Source organism: Synchiropus splendidus, chromosome 2 (assembly GCF_027744825.2).
Source record: "Synchiropus splendidus isolate RoL2022-P1 chromosome 2, RoL_Sspl_1.0, whole genome shotgun sequence".
Lineage (NCBI taxonomy): Eukaryota > Metazoa > Chordata > Actinopteri > Syngnathiformes > Callionymidae > Synchiropus > Synchiropus splendidus.
Window position 1 is genome coordinate 4,267,927 of NC_071335.1, and position 20,657 is coordinate 4,288,583.

The window sequence follows — 20,657 nt, forward strand, 5'->3', positions numbered from 1 at the left end:
TCTAGTGGTCGCCATCGTTAAAGCATAGGGTGAAATAGTAATCGCGACCTCTAGTGTCCGTCGTCGTTAAAGCATAGTAGTAAAATCACAATGACGCTTAGCAGCAACAGTTACTCAAACACCTTCAATAGTAAAATGACACCGTCTAAAAGCACAAAGCCGGAACATAGACAAACCGCATTACAGATAAAACGCACACACACACGCATGGACGCACGTACGCACGTACGCGCACACACACACACACACACACAAGTATTTCTTTCTTTTTGTTTTGGTATCCGGGGCGATGTCCGCGGCTTGTCTGTGGTTGCTGGCTGTGCTGATGGTGTCGGCGACGGTGGCTGTGGAGGTGCGGATAGCCCAGATGCCGACGTCGAGTCTTCAGCAGGGAACGGTCCGGATAGTAGATCCAGAGGTACTGAGGAAACCGGCGTCGATGTCTCCCACAAAGGCCAAGACCCAGAGGGGAGAGCTGAAACAGAATACCGACAACAATACAAATGTAAATACAATCTAGAAGCAAGACCTCGGATAGCAGTTAATATGATATTAATATAAACAGAGTGTAAATGTAGGGATCTACTAAGGATCAACATTTAAAGCGTAAAAACAAATAGTAAATCACTAGTGTATACTGTCATTAAACCACATTACAATTAGTAAAATCACGACCTCTAGTGGACGCCGTCGTTTAACCACATTACAGTTAGTAAAATCACGACCTCTAGTGGACGCCGTCGTTAAAGCACATTACAGTTAGTAAAATCCCGACCTCTAGTGGCCGCCGTCGTTAAAGCACATTACAATTAGTAAAATCACGACCTCTAGCGGCCGCCGTCGTTAAACCACATAACAGTTAGTAAAATCACGACCTCTAGTGGCCGCCGTCGTTAAAGCACATTACAATTAGTAAAATTACGACCTCTAGTGGCCGCCGTCGTTAAAGCACATTACAGTTAGTAAAATCACGACCTCTAGCGGCCGCCGTCGTTAAAGCACATTACAGTTAGTAAAACCACGACCTCTAGCGGCCGCTGTCGTTAAAGCACATTACAGTTAGTAAAATCACGACCTCTAGTGGCCGCCGTCGTTAAAGCACATTACAGTTAGTGAAATCACGACCTCTAGCGGCCGCCGTCGTTAAAGCACATTACAGTTAGTAAAATCACGACCTCTAGCGGCCGCTGTCGTTAAAGCACATTACAGTTAGTAAAATCACGACCTCTAGCGTCCGCCGTCGTTAAAGCACATTACAATTAGTAAAATCACGACCTCTAGTGGCCGCCCTCATTAAAGCACATTACAGTTAGTAAAATCACGACCTCTAGTGGCCGCCGTCGTTAAAGCACATTACAATTAGTAAAATCACGACCTCTAGCGGCCGCCGTCGTTAAAGCACATTACAATTAGTAAAATCACGACCTCTAGTGGCCGCCGTCGTTAAAGCACATAACAGTTAGTAAAATCACGACCTCTAGTGGCCGCCGTCGTTAAAGCACATTGCAGTTAGTAAAATCACGACCTCTAGTGGCCGCCGTCGTTAAAGCACATTACAATTAGTAAAATCACGACCTCTAGTGGCCGCCGTCGTTAAAGCACATTACAGTTAGTAAAATCCCGACCTCTAGTGGCCGCCGTCGTTAAAGCACATTACAATTAGTAAAATCACGACCTCTAGCGGCCGCCGTCGTTAAAGCATAGTATTAAAATCACAATGACGCTTAGCAGCAACAGTTACTCAAACACCTTCAATAGTAAAATGACACCGTCTAAAAGCACATAGCCGGAACATAGACAAATCGCATTACTGATAAAACACACACACACGCACACACACACGCACGCACGTACGCACGTACGCGCACACACACACACACACACAATAGCGAACATACAACCATTCAACTGATACTGAACGGTAGAGATGTGTTGAAAAAAATTGAGATTCGTATCTTACCAAACGTTGGTGTTGGTGTTGGTGTTGAAGCGACAGGTAGAAGGTGTGGCGTGCTCGTTGTCTTTGTATCTGTTTTCATGTGAAAAAATAAATAAATAAATACAGCAGTGAAACGTAAACTATCACTCCAAAATGTTTTTTCCCACCTCCTATCAGCTGAGGCGTCTGGTGAGTTAAAGAATCAACAAGCGGGTGCCCTACTCCTTCGACCTCTGACTGATCGTCTGTTTTCATACGCACAGGCGTTGAATAAAACAAAAAACATAGGTAGTTAAATATAAAATACATCGACAGACTGTGGTTAAAATACTTTTTTTTTATTGAACTGAATGTTTTGCTCTCACCGTTGAACAGTTGGAGCGACCCGTTCAATGAATGATCAGCATCAACAGGGTCCGGATGACTTCCCGGTCGTGTCTGATTTCCAGGTTCCGGGTGATCTTTTCATGCACACACACACACACACACACAAGTATTTCTTTCTTTTTGTTTTGGTATCCGGGGCGATGTCCGCGGCTTGTCTGTGGTTGCTGGCTGTGCTGATGGTGTCGGCGACGGTGGCTGTGGAGGTGCGGATAGCCCAGATGCCGACGTCGAGTCTTCAGCAGGGAACGGTCCGGATAGTAGATCCAGAGGTACTGAGGAAACCGGCGTCGATGTCTCCCACAAAGGCCAAGACCCAGAGGGGAGAGCTGAAACAGAATACCGACAACAACACAAATGTAAATACAATCTAGAAGCAAGACCTCGGATAGCAGTTAATATGATATTAATATAAACAGAGTGTAAATGTAGGGATCTACTAAGGATCAACATTTAAAGCGTAAAAACAAATAGTAAATCACTAGTGTATACTCTCATTAAACCACTTTACAATTAGTAAAATCACGACCTCTAGTGGACGCCGTCGTTAAACCACATTACAGTTAGTAAAATCGCGACCTCTAGTGGCCGCCGTCGTTAAAGCACATTACAATTAGTAAAATCCCGACCTCTAGTGGCCGCCGTCGTTAAAGCACATTACAATTAGTAAAATCACGACCTCTAGTGGCCGCCGTCGTTAAAGCACATTACAATTAGTAAAATCACGACCTCTAGTGGCCGCCGTCGTTAAAGCACATTACAGTTAGTAAAATCACGACCTCTAGTGGCCGCCGTCATTAAAGCACATTACAGTTAGTAAAATCACGACCTCTAGTGGCCGCCGTCATTAAAACACATTACAGTTAGTAAAATCACGACCTCTAGTGGCCTCCGTCGTTAAAGCACATTACAGTTAGTAAAATCACGACCTCTAGTGGCCGCCGTCGTTAAAGCACATTACAATTAGTAAAATCACGACCTCTAGTAGCCGCCGTCGTTAAAGCACATTACAATTAGTAAAATGACGACCTCTAGCGGCCGCCATCGTTAAAGCACATTGCAGTTAGTAAAATCACGACCTCTAGCGGCCGGCGTCGTTAAAGCACATTACAGTTTGTAAAATCACGACCTCTAGCGGCCGCCGTCGTTAAAGCACATTACAATTAGTAAAATCACGACCTCTAGTGGCCGCCGTCGTTAAAGCACATTACAGTTAGTAAAATCACGACCTCTAGTGGCCGCCGTCGTTAAAGCATAGTGTAAATTAGTAATCCCGACCTCTAGTGGTCGCCATCGTTAAAGCATAGTGTGAAATAGTAATCTCGACCTCACGTGGCCGCCGTCGTTAAAGCATAGTAGTAAAATCACAATGACGCTTAGCAGCAACAGTTACTCAAACACCTTCAATAGTAAAATGACACCGTCTAAAAGCACATAGCCGAAACATAGACAAACCGCATTACAGATAAAACACACACACACGCACACACACACGCACGGACGCACGTACGCGCACACACACACACACACACACACAAGTATTTCTTTCTTTTTGTTTTGGTATCCGGGGCGATGTCCGCGGCTTGTCTGTGGTTGCTGGCGGTGCTGATGGTGTCGGCGACGGAGGCTGTGGAGGTGCGGATAGCCCAGATGCCGACGTCGAGTCTTCAGCAGGGAACGGTCCGGATAGTAGATCCAGAGGTACTGAGGAAACCGGCGTCGATGTCTCCCACAAAGGCCAAGACCCAGAGGGGAGAGCTGAAACAGAATACCGACAACAACACAAATGTAAATACAATCTAGAAGCAAGAACTCGGATAGCAGTTAATATGATATTAATATAAACAGAGTGTAAATGTAGGGATCTACTAAGGATCAACATTTAAAGCGTAAAAACAAATAGTAAATCACTAGTGTATACTCTCATTAAACCACTTTACAATAAGTAAAATCACGACCTCTAGTGGACGCCTTCGTTAAACCACATTACAGTTAGTAAAATCACGACCTCTAGTAGCCGCCGTCGTAAAAGCACATTACAATTAGTAAAATCACGACCTCTAGCGGCAGCCGTCGTTAAACCACATTACAGTTAGTAAAATCACGACCTCTAGTGGACGCCGTCGTTAAACCACATTACAATTAGTAAAATCACGACCTCTAGTGGCCGCCGTCGTTAAAGCACATTACAGTTAGTAAAATCACGACCTCTAGTGGCCGCCGTCGTTAAAGCACATTACAATTAGTAAAATCACGACCTCTAGTGGCCGCCGTCGTTAAAGCACATAACAGTTAGTAAAATCGCGACCTCTAGTGACCGCCGTCGTTAAAGCACATTACAATTAGTAAAATCACGACCTCTAGTGGCCACCGTCGTTAAAGCACATTACAATTAGTAAAATCACGACCTCTAGTGGCCGCCGTCGTTAAAGCACATTACAATTAGTAAAATCACGCCCTTTAGTGGCCGCCGTCGTTAAAGCACATTACAGTTCGTAAAATCACTACCTCTAGTGGCCGCCGTCATTAAAGCACATTACAGTTAGTAAAATCACGACCTCTAGTGGCCGCCGTCATTAAAGCACATTACAGTTAGTAAAATCCCGACCTCTAGTGGTCGCCGTCGTTAAGGCACAGTGTGAAATAGTAATCGCGACCTCTAGTGTCCGTCGTCGTTAAAGCATAGTAGTAAAATCACAATGACGCTTAGCAGCAACAGTTACTCAAACACCTTCAATAGTAAAATGACACCGTCTAAAAGCACATAGCCGGAACATAGACAAACCGCATTACAGATAAAACACACACACACGCACACACACACGCACACACACACACGCACGCACGCACGCACGTACGCACGTACGCGCACACACACACACACACACACACACAATAGCGAACATACAACCATTCAACTGATACTGAACGGTAGAGATGTGTTGAAAAAAATTTAGATTCGTATCTTACGTTGGTGTTGGTGTTGGTGTTGAATCGACAGGTAGAAGGTGTGGCGTGCTCGTTGTCTTTGTATCTGTTTTCATGTGAAAAAATAAATAAATAAATACAGCAGTGAAACGTAAACTATCACTCCAAAATGTTTTTTCCCACCTCCTATCAGCTGAGGCGTCTGGTGAGTTAAAGAATCAACGAGCGGGTGCCCTACTCCTTCGACCTCTGACTGATCGTCTGTTTTCATACGCACAGGCGTTGAATAAAACAAAAAACATAGGTAGTTAAATATAAAATACATCGACAGACTTTGGTTAAAATACTTTTTTTTTATTGAACTGAATGTTTTGCTCTCACCGTTGAACAGTTGGAGCAACCCGTTCAATGAATGATCAGCATCCACAGGGTCCGGATAACTTCCCGGTCGTGTCTGATTTCCGGGTTCCGGGTGATCTTTTCATGCACACACACACACACACACAAGTATTTCTTTCTTTTTGTTTTGGTATCCGGGGCGATGTCCGCGGCTTGTCTGTGGTTGCTGGCTGTGCTGATGGTGTCGGCGACGGTGGCTGTGGAGGTGCGGATAGCCCAGATGCCGACGTCGAGTCTTCAGCAGGGAACGGTCCGGATAGTAGATCCAGAGGTATTGAGGAAACCGGCGTCGATGTCTCCCACAAAGGCCAAGACCCAGAGGGGAGAGCTGAAACAGAATACCGACAACAATACAAATGTAAATACAATCTAGAAGCAAGACCTCGGATAGCAGTTAATATGATATTAATATAAACAGAGTGTAAATGTAGGAATCTACTAAGGATCAACATTTAAAGCGTAAAAACAAATAGTAAATCACTAGTGTATACTGTCATTAAACCACATTACAATTAGTAAAATCACGACCTCTAGTGGACGCCATCGTTTAACCACATTACAGTTAGTAAAATCACGACCTCTAGTGGACGCCGTCGTTAAAGCACATTACAGTTAGTAAAATCACGACCTCTAGTGGCCGCCGTCGTTAAACCACATAACAGTTAGTAAAATTACGACCTCTAGTGGCCGCCGTCGTTAAAGCACATTACAATTAGTAAAATTACGTCCTCTAGTGGCCGCCGTCGTTAAAGCACATTACAGTTAGTAAAATCACGACCTCTAGCGGCCGCCGTCGTTAAAGCACATTACAGTTAGTAAAATCCCGACCTCTAGCGGCCGCTGTCGTTAAAGCACATTACAGTTAGTAAAATCACGACCTCTAGCGTCCGCCGTCGTTAAAGCACATTACAATTAGTAAAATCACGACCTCTAGTGGCCTCCCACGTTAAAGCACATTACAGTTAGTAAAATCACGACCTCTAGTGGCCGCCGTCGTTAAAGCACATTACAGTTAGTAAAATCACGTCCTCTAGTGGCCGCCGTCGTTAAAGCACATTACAATTAGTAAAATCACTACCTCTAGCGGCCGCCGTCGTTAAAGCACATTACAATTAGTAAAATCACGACCTCTAGTGGCCGCCGTGGTTAAAGCACATTACAGTTAGTAAAATCACGACCTCTAGTGGCCACCGTCGTTAAAGCACATTACAGTTAGTAAAATCACGACCTCTAGTGGCCGCCGTCGTTAAAGCACATTACAGTTAGTAAAATCACGACCTCTAGTGGCCGCCGTCGTTAAAGCACATCACAGTTAGTAAAATCCCGACCTCTAGCGGCCGCCGTCGTTAAAGCACATTGCAGTTAGTGAAATCACGACCTCTAGCGGCCGACGTCGTTAAAGCACATTACAGTTAGTAAAATCCCGACCTCTAGTGGCCGCCGTCGTTAAAGCACATTACAGTTAGTAAAACCACGACCTCTAGTGGCCGCCGTCGTTAAAGCACATTACAGTTAGTAAAATCACGACCTCTAGTGGCCGCCGTCGTTAAAGCACATTACAATGAGTAAAATCACGACCTCTAGTGGCCGCCGTCATTAAAGCACATTACAGTTAGTAAAATCACGACCTCTAGTAGCCGCCGTCATTAAAGCACATTACAGTTAGTAAAATCCCGACCTCTAGTGGTCGCCGTCGTTAAGGCACAGTGTGAAATAGTAATCGCGACCTCTAGTGTCCGTCGTCGTTAAAGCATAGTAGTAAAATCACAATGACGCTTAGCAGCAACAGTTACTCAAACACCTTCAATAGTAAAATGACACCGTCTAAAAGCACATAGCCGGAACATAGACAAACCGCATTACAGATAAAACACACACACAGGCAAACACACACACACGCACGCACGCACGCACGTACGCGCACACACACACACACACACACACACAATAGCGAACATACAACCATTCAACTGATACTGAACGGTAGAGATGTGTTGAAAAAAATTTAGATTCGTATCTTACCAAACGTTGGTGTTGGTGTTGGTGTTGAAGCGACAGGTAGAAGGTGTGGCGTGCTCGTTGTCTTTGTATCTGTTTTCATGTGAAAAAATAAATAAATAAATACAGCAGTGAAACGTAAACTATCACTCCAAAATGTTTTTTCCCACCTCCTATCAGCTGAGGCGTCTGGTGAATTAAAGAATCAACGAGCGGGTGCCCTACTCCTTGGACCTCTGACTGATCGTCTGTTTTCATACGCACAGGCGTTGAATAAAACAAAAAACATAGGTAGTTAAATATAAAATACATCGACAGATAGTGGTTAAAATACTTTTTTTTTATTGAACTGAATGTTTTGCTCTCACCGTTGAACAGTTGGAGTTCAATGAATGATCAGCATCCACAGGGTCCGGATGACTTCCCGGTCGTGTCTGATTTCCGGGTTCCGGGTGATCTTTTCATGCACACACACACACACACACACAAGTATTTCTTTCTTTTTGTTTTGGTATCCGGGGCGATGTCCGCGGCTTGTCTGTGGTTGCTGGCTGTGCTGATGGTGTCGGCGACGGTGGCTGTGGAGGTGCGGATAGCCCAGATGCCGACGTCGAGTCTTCAGCAGGGAACGGTCCGGATAGTAGATCCAGAGGTACTGAGGAAACCGGCGTCGATGTCTCCCACAAAGGCCAAGACCCAGAGGGGAGAGCTGAAACAGAATACCGACAACAACACAAATGTAAATACAATCTAGAAGCAAGACCTCGGATAGCAGTTAATATGATATTAATATAAACAGAGTGTAAATGTAGGGATCTACTAAGGATCAACATTTAAAGCGTAAAAACAAATAGTAAATCACTAGTGTATACTCTCATTAAACCACTTTACAATAAGTAAAATCACGACCTCTAGTGGACGCCGTCGTTAAACCACATTACAGTTAGTAAAATCGCGACCTCTAGTGGCCGCCGTCGTTAAAGCACATTACAATTAGTAAAATCACGACCTCTAGCGGCCGCCGTCGTTAAAGCACATTGCAGTTAGTAAAATCACGACCTCTAGCGGCCGACGTCGTTAAAGCACATTACAGTTAGTAAAATCACGACCTCTAGCGGCCGCCGTCGTTAAAGCACATTACAATTAGTAAAATCACGACCTCTAGTGGACGCCGTCGTTTAACCACATTACAGTTAGTAAAATCACGACCTCTAGTGGACGCCGTCGTTAAAGCACATTACAGTTAGTAAAATCACGACCTCTAGTGGCCGCCGTCGTTAAACCACATAACAGTTAGTAAAATCACGACCTCTAGTGGCCGCCGTCGTTAAAGCACATTACAATTAGTAAAATTACGTCCTCTAGTGGCCGCCGTCGTTAAAGCACATTACAGTTAGTAAAATCACGACCTCTAGCGGCCGCCGTCGTTAAAGCACATTACAGTTAGTAAAATCACGACCTCTAGCGGCCGCTGTCGTTAAAGCACATTACAGTTAGTAAAATCACGACCTCTAGCGTCCGCCGTCGTTAAAGCACATTACAATTAGTAAAATCACGACCTCTAGTGGCCGCCCACGTTAAAGCACATTACAGTTAGTAAAATCACGACCTCTAGTGGCCGCCGTCGTTAAAGCACATTACAGTTAGTAAAATCACGTCCTCTAGTGGCCGCCGTCGTTAAAGCACATTACAATTAGTAAAATCACTACCTCTAGCGGCCGCCGTCGTTAAAGCACATTACAATTAGTAAAATCACGACCTCTAGTGGCCGCCGTGGTTAAAGCACATTACAGTTAGTAAAATCACGACCTCTAATGGCCACCGTCGTTAAAGCACATTACAGTTAGTAAAATCACGACCTCTAGTGGCCGCCGTCGTTAAAGCACATTACAGTTAGTAAAATCACGACCTCTAGTGGCCGCCGTCGTTAAAGCACATTACAGTTAGTAAAATCACGACCTCTAGTGGCCGCCGTCGTTAAAGCACATTACAATTAGTAAAATCACGACCTCTAGTGGCCGCCGTCGTTAAAGCACATTACAGTTAGTAAAATCACGACCTCTAGTGGCCGCCGTCATTAAAGCACATTACAGTTAGTAAAATCCCGACCTCTAGTGGTCGCCGTCGTTAAGGCACAGTGTGAAATAGTAATCGCGACCTCTAGTGTCCGTCGTCGTTAAAGCATAGTAGTAAAATCACAATGACGCTTAGCAGTAACAGTTACTCAAACACCTTCAATAGTAAAATGACACCGTCTAAAAGCACATAGCCGGAACATAGACAAACCGCATTACAGATAAAACACACACACACGCACACACACACACACGCACGCACGTACGCACGTACGCGCACACACACACACACAATAGCGAACATACAACCATTCAACTGATACTGAACGGTAGAGATGTGTTGAAAAAAATTGAGATTCGTATCTTACGTTGGTGTTGGTGTTGGTGTTGGTGTTGGTGTTGAAGCGACAGGTAGAAGGTGTGGCGTGCTCGTTGTCTTTGTATCTGTTTTCATGTGAAAAAATAAATAAATAAATACAGCAGTGAAACGTAAACTATCACTCCAAAATGTTTTTTCCCACCTCCTATCAGCTGAGGCGTCTGGTGAGTTAAAGAATCAACGAGCGGGTGCCCTACTCCTTCGACCTCTGACTGATCGTCTGTTTTCATACGCACAGGCGTTGAATAAAACAAAAAACATAGGTAGTTAAATATAAAATACATCGACAGACTGTGGTTAAAATACTTTTTTTTTATTGAACTGAATGTTTTGCTCTCACCGTTGAACAGTTGGAGCAACCCGTTCAATGAATGATCAGCATCCACAGGGTCCGGATAACTTCCCGGTCGTGTCTGATTTCCGGGTTCCGGGTGATCTTTTCATGCTCACACACACACACACACACACAAGTATTTCTTTCTTTTTGTTTTGGTATCCGGGGCGATGTCCGCGGCTTGTCTGTGGTTGCTGGCTGTGCTGATGGTGTCGGCGACGGTGGCTGTGGAGGTGCGGATAGCCCAGATGCCGACGTCGAGTCTTCAGCAGGGAACGGTCCGGATAGTAGATCCAGAGGTACTGAGGAAACCGGCGTCGATGTCTCCCACAAAGGCCAAGACCCAGAGGGGAGAGCCGAAACAGAATACCGACAACAATACAAATGTAAATACAATCTAGAAGCAAGACCTCGGATAGCAGTTAATATGATATTAATATAAACAGAGTGTAAATGTAGGGATCTACTAAGGATCAACATTTAAAGCGTAAAAACAAATAGTAAATCACTAGTGTATACTGTCATTAAACCACATTACAATTAGTAAAATCACGACCTCTAGTGGACGCCGTCGTTTAACCACATTACAGTTAGTAAAATCACGACCTCTAGTGGACGCCGTCGTTAAAGCACATTACAGTTAGTAAAATCCCGACCTCTAGTGGCCGCCGTCGTTAAAGCACATTACAATTAGTAAAATCACGACCTCTAGCGGCCGCCGTCGTTAAACCACATAACAGTTAGTAAAATCACGACCTCTAGTGGCCGCCGTCGTTAAAGCACATTACAGTTAGTAAAATCACGACCGCTAGTGGCCGCCGTCGTTAAAGCACATTACAGTTAGTGAAATCACGACCTCTAGCGGCCGCCGTCGTTAAAGCACATTACAGTTAGTAAAATCACGACCTCTAGCGGCCGCTGTCGTTAAAGCACATTACAGTTAGTAAAATCACGACCTCTAGCGTCCGCCGTCGTTAAAGCACATTACAATTAGTAAAATCACGACCTCTAGTGGCCGCCCTCATTAAAGCACATTACAGTTAGTAAAATCACGACCTCTAGTGGCCGCCGTAGTTAAAGCACATTACAGTTAGTAAAATCACGACCTCTAGTGGCCGCCGTCGTTAAAGCACATTACAATTAGTAAAATCACGACCTCTAGCGGCCGCCGTCGTTAAAGCACATTACAATTAGTAAAATCACGACCTCTAGTGGCCGCCGTCGTTAAAGCACATAACAGTTAGTAAAATCACGCCCTCTAGTGGCCGCCGTCGTTAAAGCACATTGCAGTTAGTAAAATCACGACCTCTAGTGGCCGCCGTCGTTAAAGCACATTACAATTAGTAAAATCACGACCTCTAGTGGCCACCGTCGTTAAAGCACATTACAGTTAGTAAAATCCCGACCTCTAGTGGCCGCCGTCGTTAAAGCACATTACAATTAGTAAAATCACGACCTCTAGCGGCCGCCGTCGTTAAAGCATAGTATTAAAATCACAATGACGCTTAGCAGCAACAGTTACTCAAACACCTTCAATAGTAAAATGACACCGTCTAAAAGCACATAGCCGGAACATAGACAAATCGCATTACAGATAAAACACACACACACGCACACACACACACACGCACGCACGCACGCACGTACGCACGTACGCGCACACACACACACACACACACACACAATAGCGAACATACAACCATTCAACTGATACTGAACGGTAGAGATGTGTTGAAAAAAATTGAGATTCGTATCTTACCAAACGTTGGTGTTGGTGTTGGTGTTGAAGCGACAGGTAGAAGGTGTGGCGTGCTCGTTGTCTTTGTATCTGTTTTCATGTGAAAAAATAAATAAATAAATACAGCAGTGAAACGTAAACTATCACTCCAAAATGTTTTTTCCCACCTCCTATCAGCTGAGGCGTCTGGTGAGTTAAAGAATCAACCAGCGGGTGCCCTACTCCTTCGACCTCTGACTGATCGTCTGTTTTCATACGCACAGGCGTTGAATAAAACAAAAAACATAGGTAGTTAAATATAAAATACATCGACAGACTGTGGTTAAAATACTTTTTTTTTATTGAACTGAATGTTTTGCTCTCACCGTTGAACAGTTGGAGCGACCCGTTCAATGAATGATCAGCATCCACAGGGTCCGGATGACTTCCCGGTCGTGTCTGATTTCCGGGTTCCGGGTGATCTTTTCATGCACACACACACACACACACACAAGTATTTCTTTCTTTTTGTTTTGGTATCCGGGGCGATGTCCGCGGCTTGTCTGTGGTTGCTGGCTGTGCTGATGGTGTCGGCGACGGTGGCTGTGGAGGTGCGGATAGCCCAGATGCCGACGTCGAGTCTTCAGCAGGGAACGGTCCGGATAGTAGATCCAGAGGTACTGAGGAAACCGGCGTCGATGTCTCCCACAAAGGCCAAGACCCAGAGGGGAGAGCTGAAACAGAATACCGACAACAACACAAATGTAAATACAATCTAGAAGCAAGACCTCGGATAGCAGTTAATATGATATTAATATAAACAGAGTGTAAATGTAGGGATCTACTGAGGATCAACATTTAAAGCGTAAAAACAAATAGTAAATCACGAGTGTATACTCTCATTAAACCACTTTACAATAAGTAAAATCACGTCCTCTAGTGGACGCCATCGTTAAACCACATTACAGTTAGTAAAATCGCGACCTCTAGTGGCCGCCGTCGTTAAAGCACATTACAATTAGTAAAATTACGTCCTCTAGTGGCCGCCGTCGTTAAAGCACATTACAATTAGTAAAATCACGACCTCTAGTGGCCGCCGTCGTTAAAGCACATTACAATTAGTAAAATCACGACCTCTAGTGGCCGCCGTCGTTAAAGCACATTACAGTTAGTAAAATCACGACCTCTAGTGGCCGCCGTCGTTAAAGCACATTACAATTAGTAAAATCACGACCTCTAGCGGCCGCCGTCGTTAAAGCACATTGCAGTTAGTAAAATCACGACCTCTAGCGGCCGACGTCGTTAAAGCACATTACAATTAGTAAAATCACGACCTCTAGTGGCCGCCGTCGTTAAAGCACATTACAGTTAGTAAAATCACGACCTCTAGTGGCCGGCGTCATTAAAGCACATTACAGTTAGTAAAATCCCGACCTCTAGTGGTCGCCGTCGTTAAGGCACAGTGTGAAATAGTAATCGCGACCTCTAGTGTCCGTCGTCGTTAAAGCATAGTAGTAAAATCACAATGACGCTTAGCAGCAACAGTTACTCAAACACCTTCAATAGTAAAATGACACCGTCTAAAAGCACATAGCCGGAACATAGACAAACCGCATTACAGATAAAACACACACACACGCACACACACACACACGCACGCACGCACGCACGTACGCACGTACGCGCACACACACACACACACACACACAATAGCGAACATACAACCATTCAACTGATACTGAACGGTAGAGATGTGTTGAAAAAAATTGAGATTCGTATCTTACGTTGGTGTTGGTGTTGGTGTTGAAGCGACAGGTAGAAGGTGTGGCGTGCTTGTTGTCTTTGTATCTGTTTTCATGTGAAAAAATAAATAAATAAATACAGCAGTGAAACGTAAACTATCACTCCAAAATGTTTTTTCCCACCTCCTATCAGCTGAGGCGTCTGGTGAGTTAAAGAATCAACGAGCGGGTGCCCTACTCCTTCGACCTCTGACTGATCGTCTGTTTTCATACGCACAGGCGTTGAATAAAACAAAAAACATAGGTAGTTAAATATAAAATACATCGACAGACTGTGGTTAAAATACTTTTTTTTTATTGAACTGAATGTTTTGCTCTCACCGTTGAACAGTTGGAGCGACCCGTTCAATGAATGATCAGCATCCACAGGGTCCGGATGACTTCCCGGTCGTGTCTGATTTCCGGGTTCCGGGTGATCTTTTCATGCACACACACACACACACACACACAAGTATTTCTTTCTTTTTGTTTTGCTATCCGGGGCGATGTCCGCGGCTTGTCTGTGGTTGCTGGCTGTGCTGATGGTGTCGGCGACGGTGGCTGTGGAGGTGCGGATAGCCCAGATGCCGACGTCGAGTCTTCAGCAGGGAATGGTCCGGATAGTAGATCCAGAGGTACTGAGGAAACCGGCGTCGATGTCTCCCACAAAGGCCAAGACCCAGAGGGGAGAGCTGAAACAGAATACCGACAACAATACAAATGTAAATACAATCTAGAAGCAAGACCTCGGATAGCAGTTAATATGATATTAATATAAACAGAGTGTAAATGTAGGAATCTACTAAGGATCAAGATTTAAAGCGTAAAAACAAATAGTAAATCACTAGTGTATACTGTCATTAAACCACATTACAATTAGTAAAATCACGACCTCTAGTGGACGCCGTCGTTTAACCACATTACAGTTAGTAAAATCACGACCTCTAGTGGACGCCATCGTTAAAGCACATTACAATTAGTAAAATCACGACCTCTAGCGGCCGCCGTCGTTAAACCACATAACAGTTAGTAAAATCACGACCTCTAGTGGCCGCCGTCGTTAAAGCACATTACAATTAGTAAAATTACGTCCTCTAGTGGCCGCCGTCGTTAAAGCACATTACAGTTAGTAAAATCACGACCTCTAGCGGCCGCCGTCGTTAAAGCACATTACAGTTAGTAAAATCACGACCTCTAGCGGCCGCTGTCGTTAAAGCACATTACAGTTAGTAAAATCACGACCTCTAGCGTCCGCCGTCGTTAAAGCACATTACAATTAGTAAAATCACGACCTCTAGTGGCCGCCCTCATTAAAGCACATTACAGTTAGTAAAATCCCGACCTCTAATGGCCGCCGTCGTTAAAGCACATTACAGTTAGTAAAATCACGACCTGTAGTGGCCGCCGTCGTTAAAGCACATTACAATTAGTAAAATCACGACCTCTAGCGGCCATCGTCGTTAAAGCACATTACAATTAGTAAAATCACGACCTCTAGTGGCCGCCGTGGTTAAAGCACATTACAGTTAGTAAAATCACGACCTCTAGCGGCCGTCGTCGTTAAAGCATAGTATTAAAATCACAATGACGCTTAGCAGCAACAGTTACTCAAACACCTTCAATAGTAAAATGACACCGTCTAAAAGCACATAGCCGGAACATAGACAAACCGCATTACAGATAAAACACACACACACGCACACACACACACACGCACGCACGCACGCACGTACGCGCACACACACACACACACACACACACACACACACACACAATAGCGAACATACAACCATTCAACTGATACTGAACGGTAGAGATGTGTTGAAAAAAATTGAGATTCGTATCTTACCAAACGTTGGTGTTGGTGTTGGTGTTGAAGCGACAGGTAGAAGGTGTGGCGTGCTCGTTGTCTTTGTATCTGTTTTCATGTGAAAAAATAAATAAATAAATACAGCAGTGAAACGTAAACTATCACTCCAAAATGTTTTTTCCCACCTCCTATCAGCTGAGGCGTCTGGTGAGTTAAAGAATCAACGAGCGGGTGCCCTACTCCTTCGACCTCTGACTGATCGTCTGTTTTCATACGCACAGGCGTTGAATAAAACAAAAAACATAGGTAGTTAAATATAAAATACATCGACAGACTGTGGTTAAAATACTTTTTTTTTATTGAACTGAATGTTTTGCTCTCACCGTTGAACAGTTGGAGCAACCCGTTCAATGAATGATCAGCATCCACAGGGTCCGGATAACTTCCCGGTCGTGTCTGATTTCCGGGTTCCGGGTGATCTTTTCATGCACACACACACACACACACAAGTATTTCTTTCTTTTTGTTTTGGTATCCGGGGCGATGTCCGCGGCTTGTCTGTGGTTGCTGGCTGTGCTGATGGTGTCGGCGACGGTGGCTGTGGAGGTGCGGATAGCCCAGATGCCGACGTCGAGTCTTCAGCAGGGAACGGTCCGGATAGTAGATCCAGAGGTATTGAGGAAACCGGCGTCGATGTCTCCCACAAAGGCCAAGACCCAGAGGGGAGAGCTGAAACAGAATACCGACAACAATACAAATGTAAATACAATCTAGAAGCAAGACCTCGGATAGCAGTTAATATGATATTAATATAAACAGAGTGTAAATGTAGGAATCTACTAAGGATCAACATTTAAGGCGTAAAAACAAATAGTAAATCACTAGTGTATACTGTCATTAAACCACATTACAATTAGTAAAATCACGACCTCTAGTGGACGCCGTCGTTTAACCACATTACAGTTAGTAAAATCAAGACCTCTAGTGGACGCCATCGTTAAAGCACATTACAGTTAGTAAAATCACGACCTCTAGTGGCCGCCATCGTTAAAGCACATTACAATTAGTAAAATCACGACCTCTAGCGGCCGCCGTCGTTAAACCACATTACAGTTAGTAAAATCACGACCACTAGCGGCCGCTGTCGTTAAAGCACATTACAGTTAGTAAAATCACGACCTCTAGCGTCCGCCGTCGCTAAAGCACATTACAATTAGTAAAATCACGACCTCTAGTGGCCGCCCTCATTAAAGCACATTACAGTTAGTAAAATCACGACCTCTAGTGGCCGCCGTCGTTAAAGCACATTACAATTAGTAAAATCACTACCTCTAGCGGCCGCCGTCGTTAAAGCACATTACAATTAGTAAAATCACGACCTCTAGTGTCCGACCTCGTTAAAGCACATTACAGTTAGTAAAATCACGACCTCTAGTGGCCGCCGTCGTTAAAGCACATTACAGTTAGTAAAATCACGACCTCTAGTGGCCGCCGTCGTTAAAGCACATTACAGTTAGTAAAATCACGACCTCTAGCGGCCGCCGTCGTTAAAGCACATTGCAGTTAGTAAAATCACGACCTCTAGCGGCCGACGTCGTTAAAGCACATTACAGTTAGTAAAATCCCGACCTCCAGTGGCCGCCGTCGTTAAAGCACATTACAGTTAATAAAACCACGTCCTCTAGTGGCCGCCGTCGTTAAAGCACATTACAGTTAGTAAAATCACGACCTCTAGTGGCCGCCGTCGTTAAAACACATTACAATTAGTAAAATCACGACCTCTAGTGGCCGCCGTCGTTAAAGCACATTACAGTTAGTAAAATCACGACCTCTAGTGGCCGCCGTCGTTAAAGCACATTACAGTTAGTAAAATCCCGACCTCTAGTGGTTGCCGTCGTTAAGGCACAGTGTGAAATAGTAATCGCGACCTCTAGTGTCCGTCGTCGTTAAAGCATAGTAGTAAAATCACAATGACGCTTAGCAGCAACAGTTACTCAAACACCTTCAATAGTAAAATGACACCGTCTAAAAGCACATAGCCGGAACATAGACAAACCGCATTACAGATAAAACACACACACACGCACACACACACACACGCACGCACGCACGCACGTACGCGCACACACACACACACACACACACACACACAATAGCGAACATACAACCATTCAACTGATACTGAACGGTAGAGATGTGTTGAAAAAAATTGAGATTCGTATCTTACCAAACGTTGGTGTTGGTGTTGGTGTTGAAGCGACAGGTAGAAGGTGTGGCGTGCTCGTTGTCTTTGTATCTGTTTTCATGTGAAAAAATAAATAAATAAATACAGCAGTGAAACGTAAACTATCACTCCAAAATGTTTTTTCCCACCTCCTATCAGCTGAGGCGTCTGGTGAGTTAAAGAATCAACGAGCGGGTGCCCTACTCCTTCGACCTCTGACTGATCGTCTGTTTTCATACGCACAGGCGTTGAATAAAACAAAAAACATAGGTAGTTAAATATAAAATACATCGACAGACTGTGGTTAAAATACTTTTTTTTTATTGAACTGAATGTTTTGCTCTCACCGTTGAACAGTTGGAGCGACCCGTTCAATGAATGATCAGCATCCACAGGGTCCGGATGACTTCCCGGTCGTGTCTGATTTCCGGGTTCCGGGTGATCTTTTCATGCACACACACACACACACACACAAGTATTTCTTTCTTTTTGTTTTGGTATCCGGGGCGATGTCCGCGGCTTGTCTGTGGTTGCTGGCTGTGCTGATGGTGTCGGCGACGGTGGCTGTGGAGGTGCGGATAGCCCAGATGCCGACGTCGAGTCTTCAGCAGGGAACGGTCCGGATAGTAGATCCAGAGGGACTGAGGAAACCGGCGTCGATGTCTCCCACAAAGGCCAAGACCCAGAGGGGAGAGCTGAAACAGAATACCGACAACAACACAAATGTAAATACAATCTAGAAGCAAGACCTCCGATAGCAGTTAATATGATATTAATATAAACAGAGTGTAAATGTAGGGATCTACTAAGGATCAACATTTAAAGCGTAAAAACAAATAGTAAATCACTAGTGTATACTCTCATTAAACCACTTTACAATTAGTAAAATAACGACCTCTAGTGGCCGCCGTCGTTAAACCACATTACAGTTAGTAAAATCACGACCTCTAGTGGCCGCCGTCGTTAGAGCACATTACAGTTAGTAAAATGACGACCTCTAGTGGTCGCCGTCGTTAAACCACATTACAATTAGTAAAATCACGACCTCTAGCGGCCGCCGTCGTTAAACCACATAACAGTTAGTAAAATCACGACCTCTAGTGGCCGCCGTCGTTAAAGCACATTACAATTAGTAAAATTACGACCTCTAGTGGCCGCCGTCGTTAAAGCACATTACAGTTAGTAAAATCACGACCTCTAGCGGCCGCCGTCGTTAAAGCACATTACAGTTAGTAAAACCACGACCTCTAGCGGCCGCTGTCGTTAAAGCACATTACAGTTAGTAAAATCACGACCTCTAGTGGCCGCCGTCGTTAAAGCACATTACAGTTAGTGAAATCACGACCTCTAGCGGCCGCCGTCGTTAAAGCACATTACAGTTAGTAAAATCACGACCTCTAGCGGCCGCTGTCGTTAAAGCACATTACAGTTAGTAAAATCACGACCTCTAGCGTCCGCCGTCGTTAAAGCACATTACAATTAGTAAAATCACGACCTCTAGTGGCCGCCCTCATTAAAGCACATTACAGTTAGTAAAATCACGACCTCTAGTGGCCGCCGTCGTTAAAGCACATTACAATTAGTAAAATCACGACCTCTAGCGGCCGCCGTCGTTAAAGCACATTACAATTAGTAAAATCACGACCTCTAGTGGCCGCCGTCGTTAAAGCACATAACAGTTAGTAAAATCACGACCTCTAGTGGCCGCCGTCGTTAAAGCACATTGCAGTTAGTAAAATCACGACCTCTAGTGGCCGCCGTCGTTAAAGCACATTACAATTAGTAAAATCACGACCTCTAGTGGCCGCCGTCGTTAAAGCACATTACAGTTAGTAAAATCCCGACCTCTAGTGGCCGCCGTCGTTAAAGCACATTACAATTAGTAAAATCACGACCTCTAGCGGCCGCCGTCGTTAAAGCATAGTATTAAAATCACAATGACGCTTAGCAGCAACAGTTACTCAAACACCTTCAATAGTAAAATGACACCGTCTAAAAGCACATAGCCGGAACATAGACAAATCGCATTACTGATAAAACACACACACACGCACACACACACGCACGCACGTACGCACGTACGCGCACACACACACACACACACACACACAATAGCGAACATACAACCATTCAACTGATACTGAACGGTAGAGATGTGTTGAAAAAAATTGAGATTCGTATCTTACCAAACGTTGGTGTTGGTGTTGGTGTTGAAGCGACAGGTAGAAGGTGTGGCGTGCTCGTTGTCTTTGTATCTGTTTTCATGTGAAAAAATAAATAAATAAATACAGCAGTGAAACGTAAACTATCACTCCAAAATGTTTTTTCCCACCTCCTATCAGCTGAGGCGTCTGGTGAGTTAAAGAATCAACGAGCGGGTGCCCTACTCCTTCGACCTCTGACTGATCGTCTGTTTTCATACGCACAGGCGTTGAATAAAACAAAAAACATAGGTAGTTAAATATAAAATACATCGACAGACTGTGGTTAAAATACTTTTTTTTTATTGAACTGAATGTTTTGCTCTCACCGTTGAACAGTTGGAGCGACCCGTTCAATGAATGATCAGCATCAACAGGGTCCGGATGACTTCCCGGTCGTGTCTGATTTCCAGGTTCCGGGTGATCTTTTCATGCACACACACACACACACACACAAGTATTTCTTTCTTTTTGTTTTGGTATCCGGG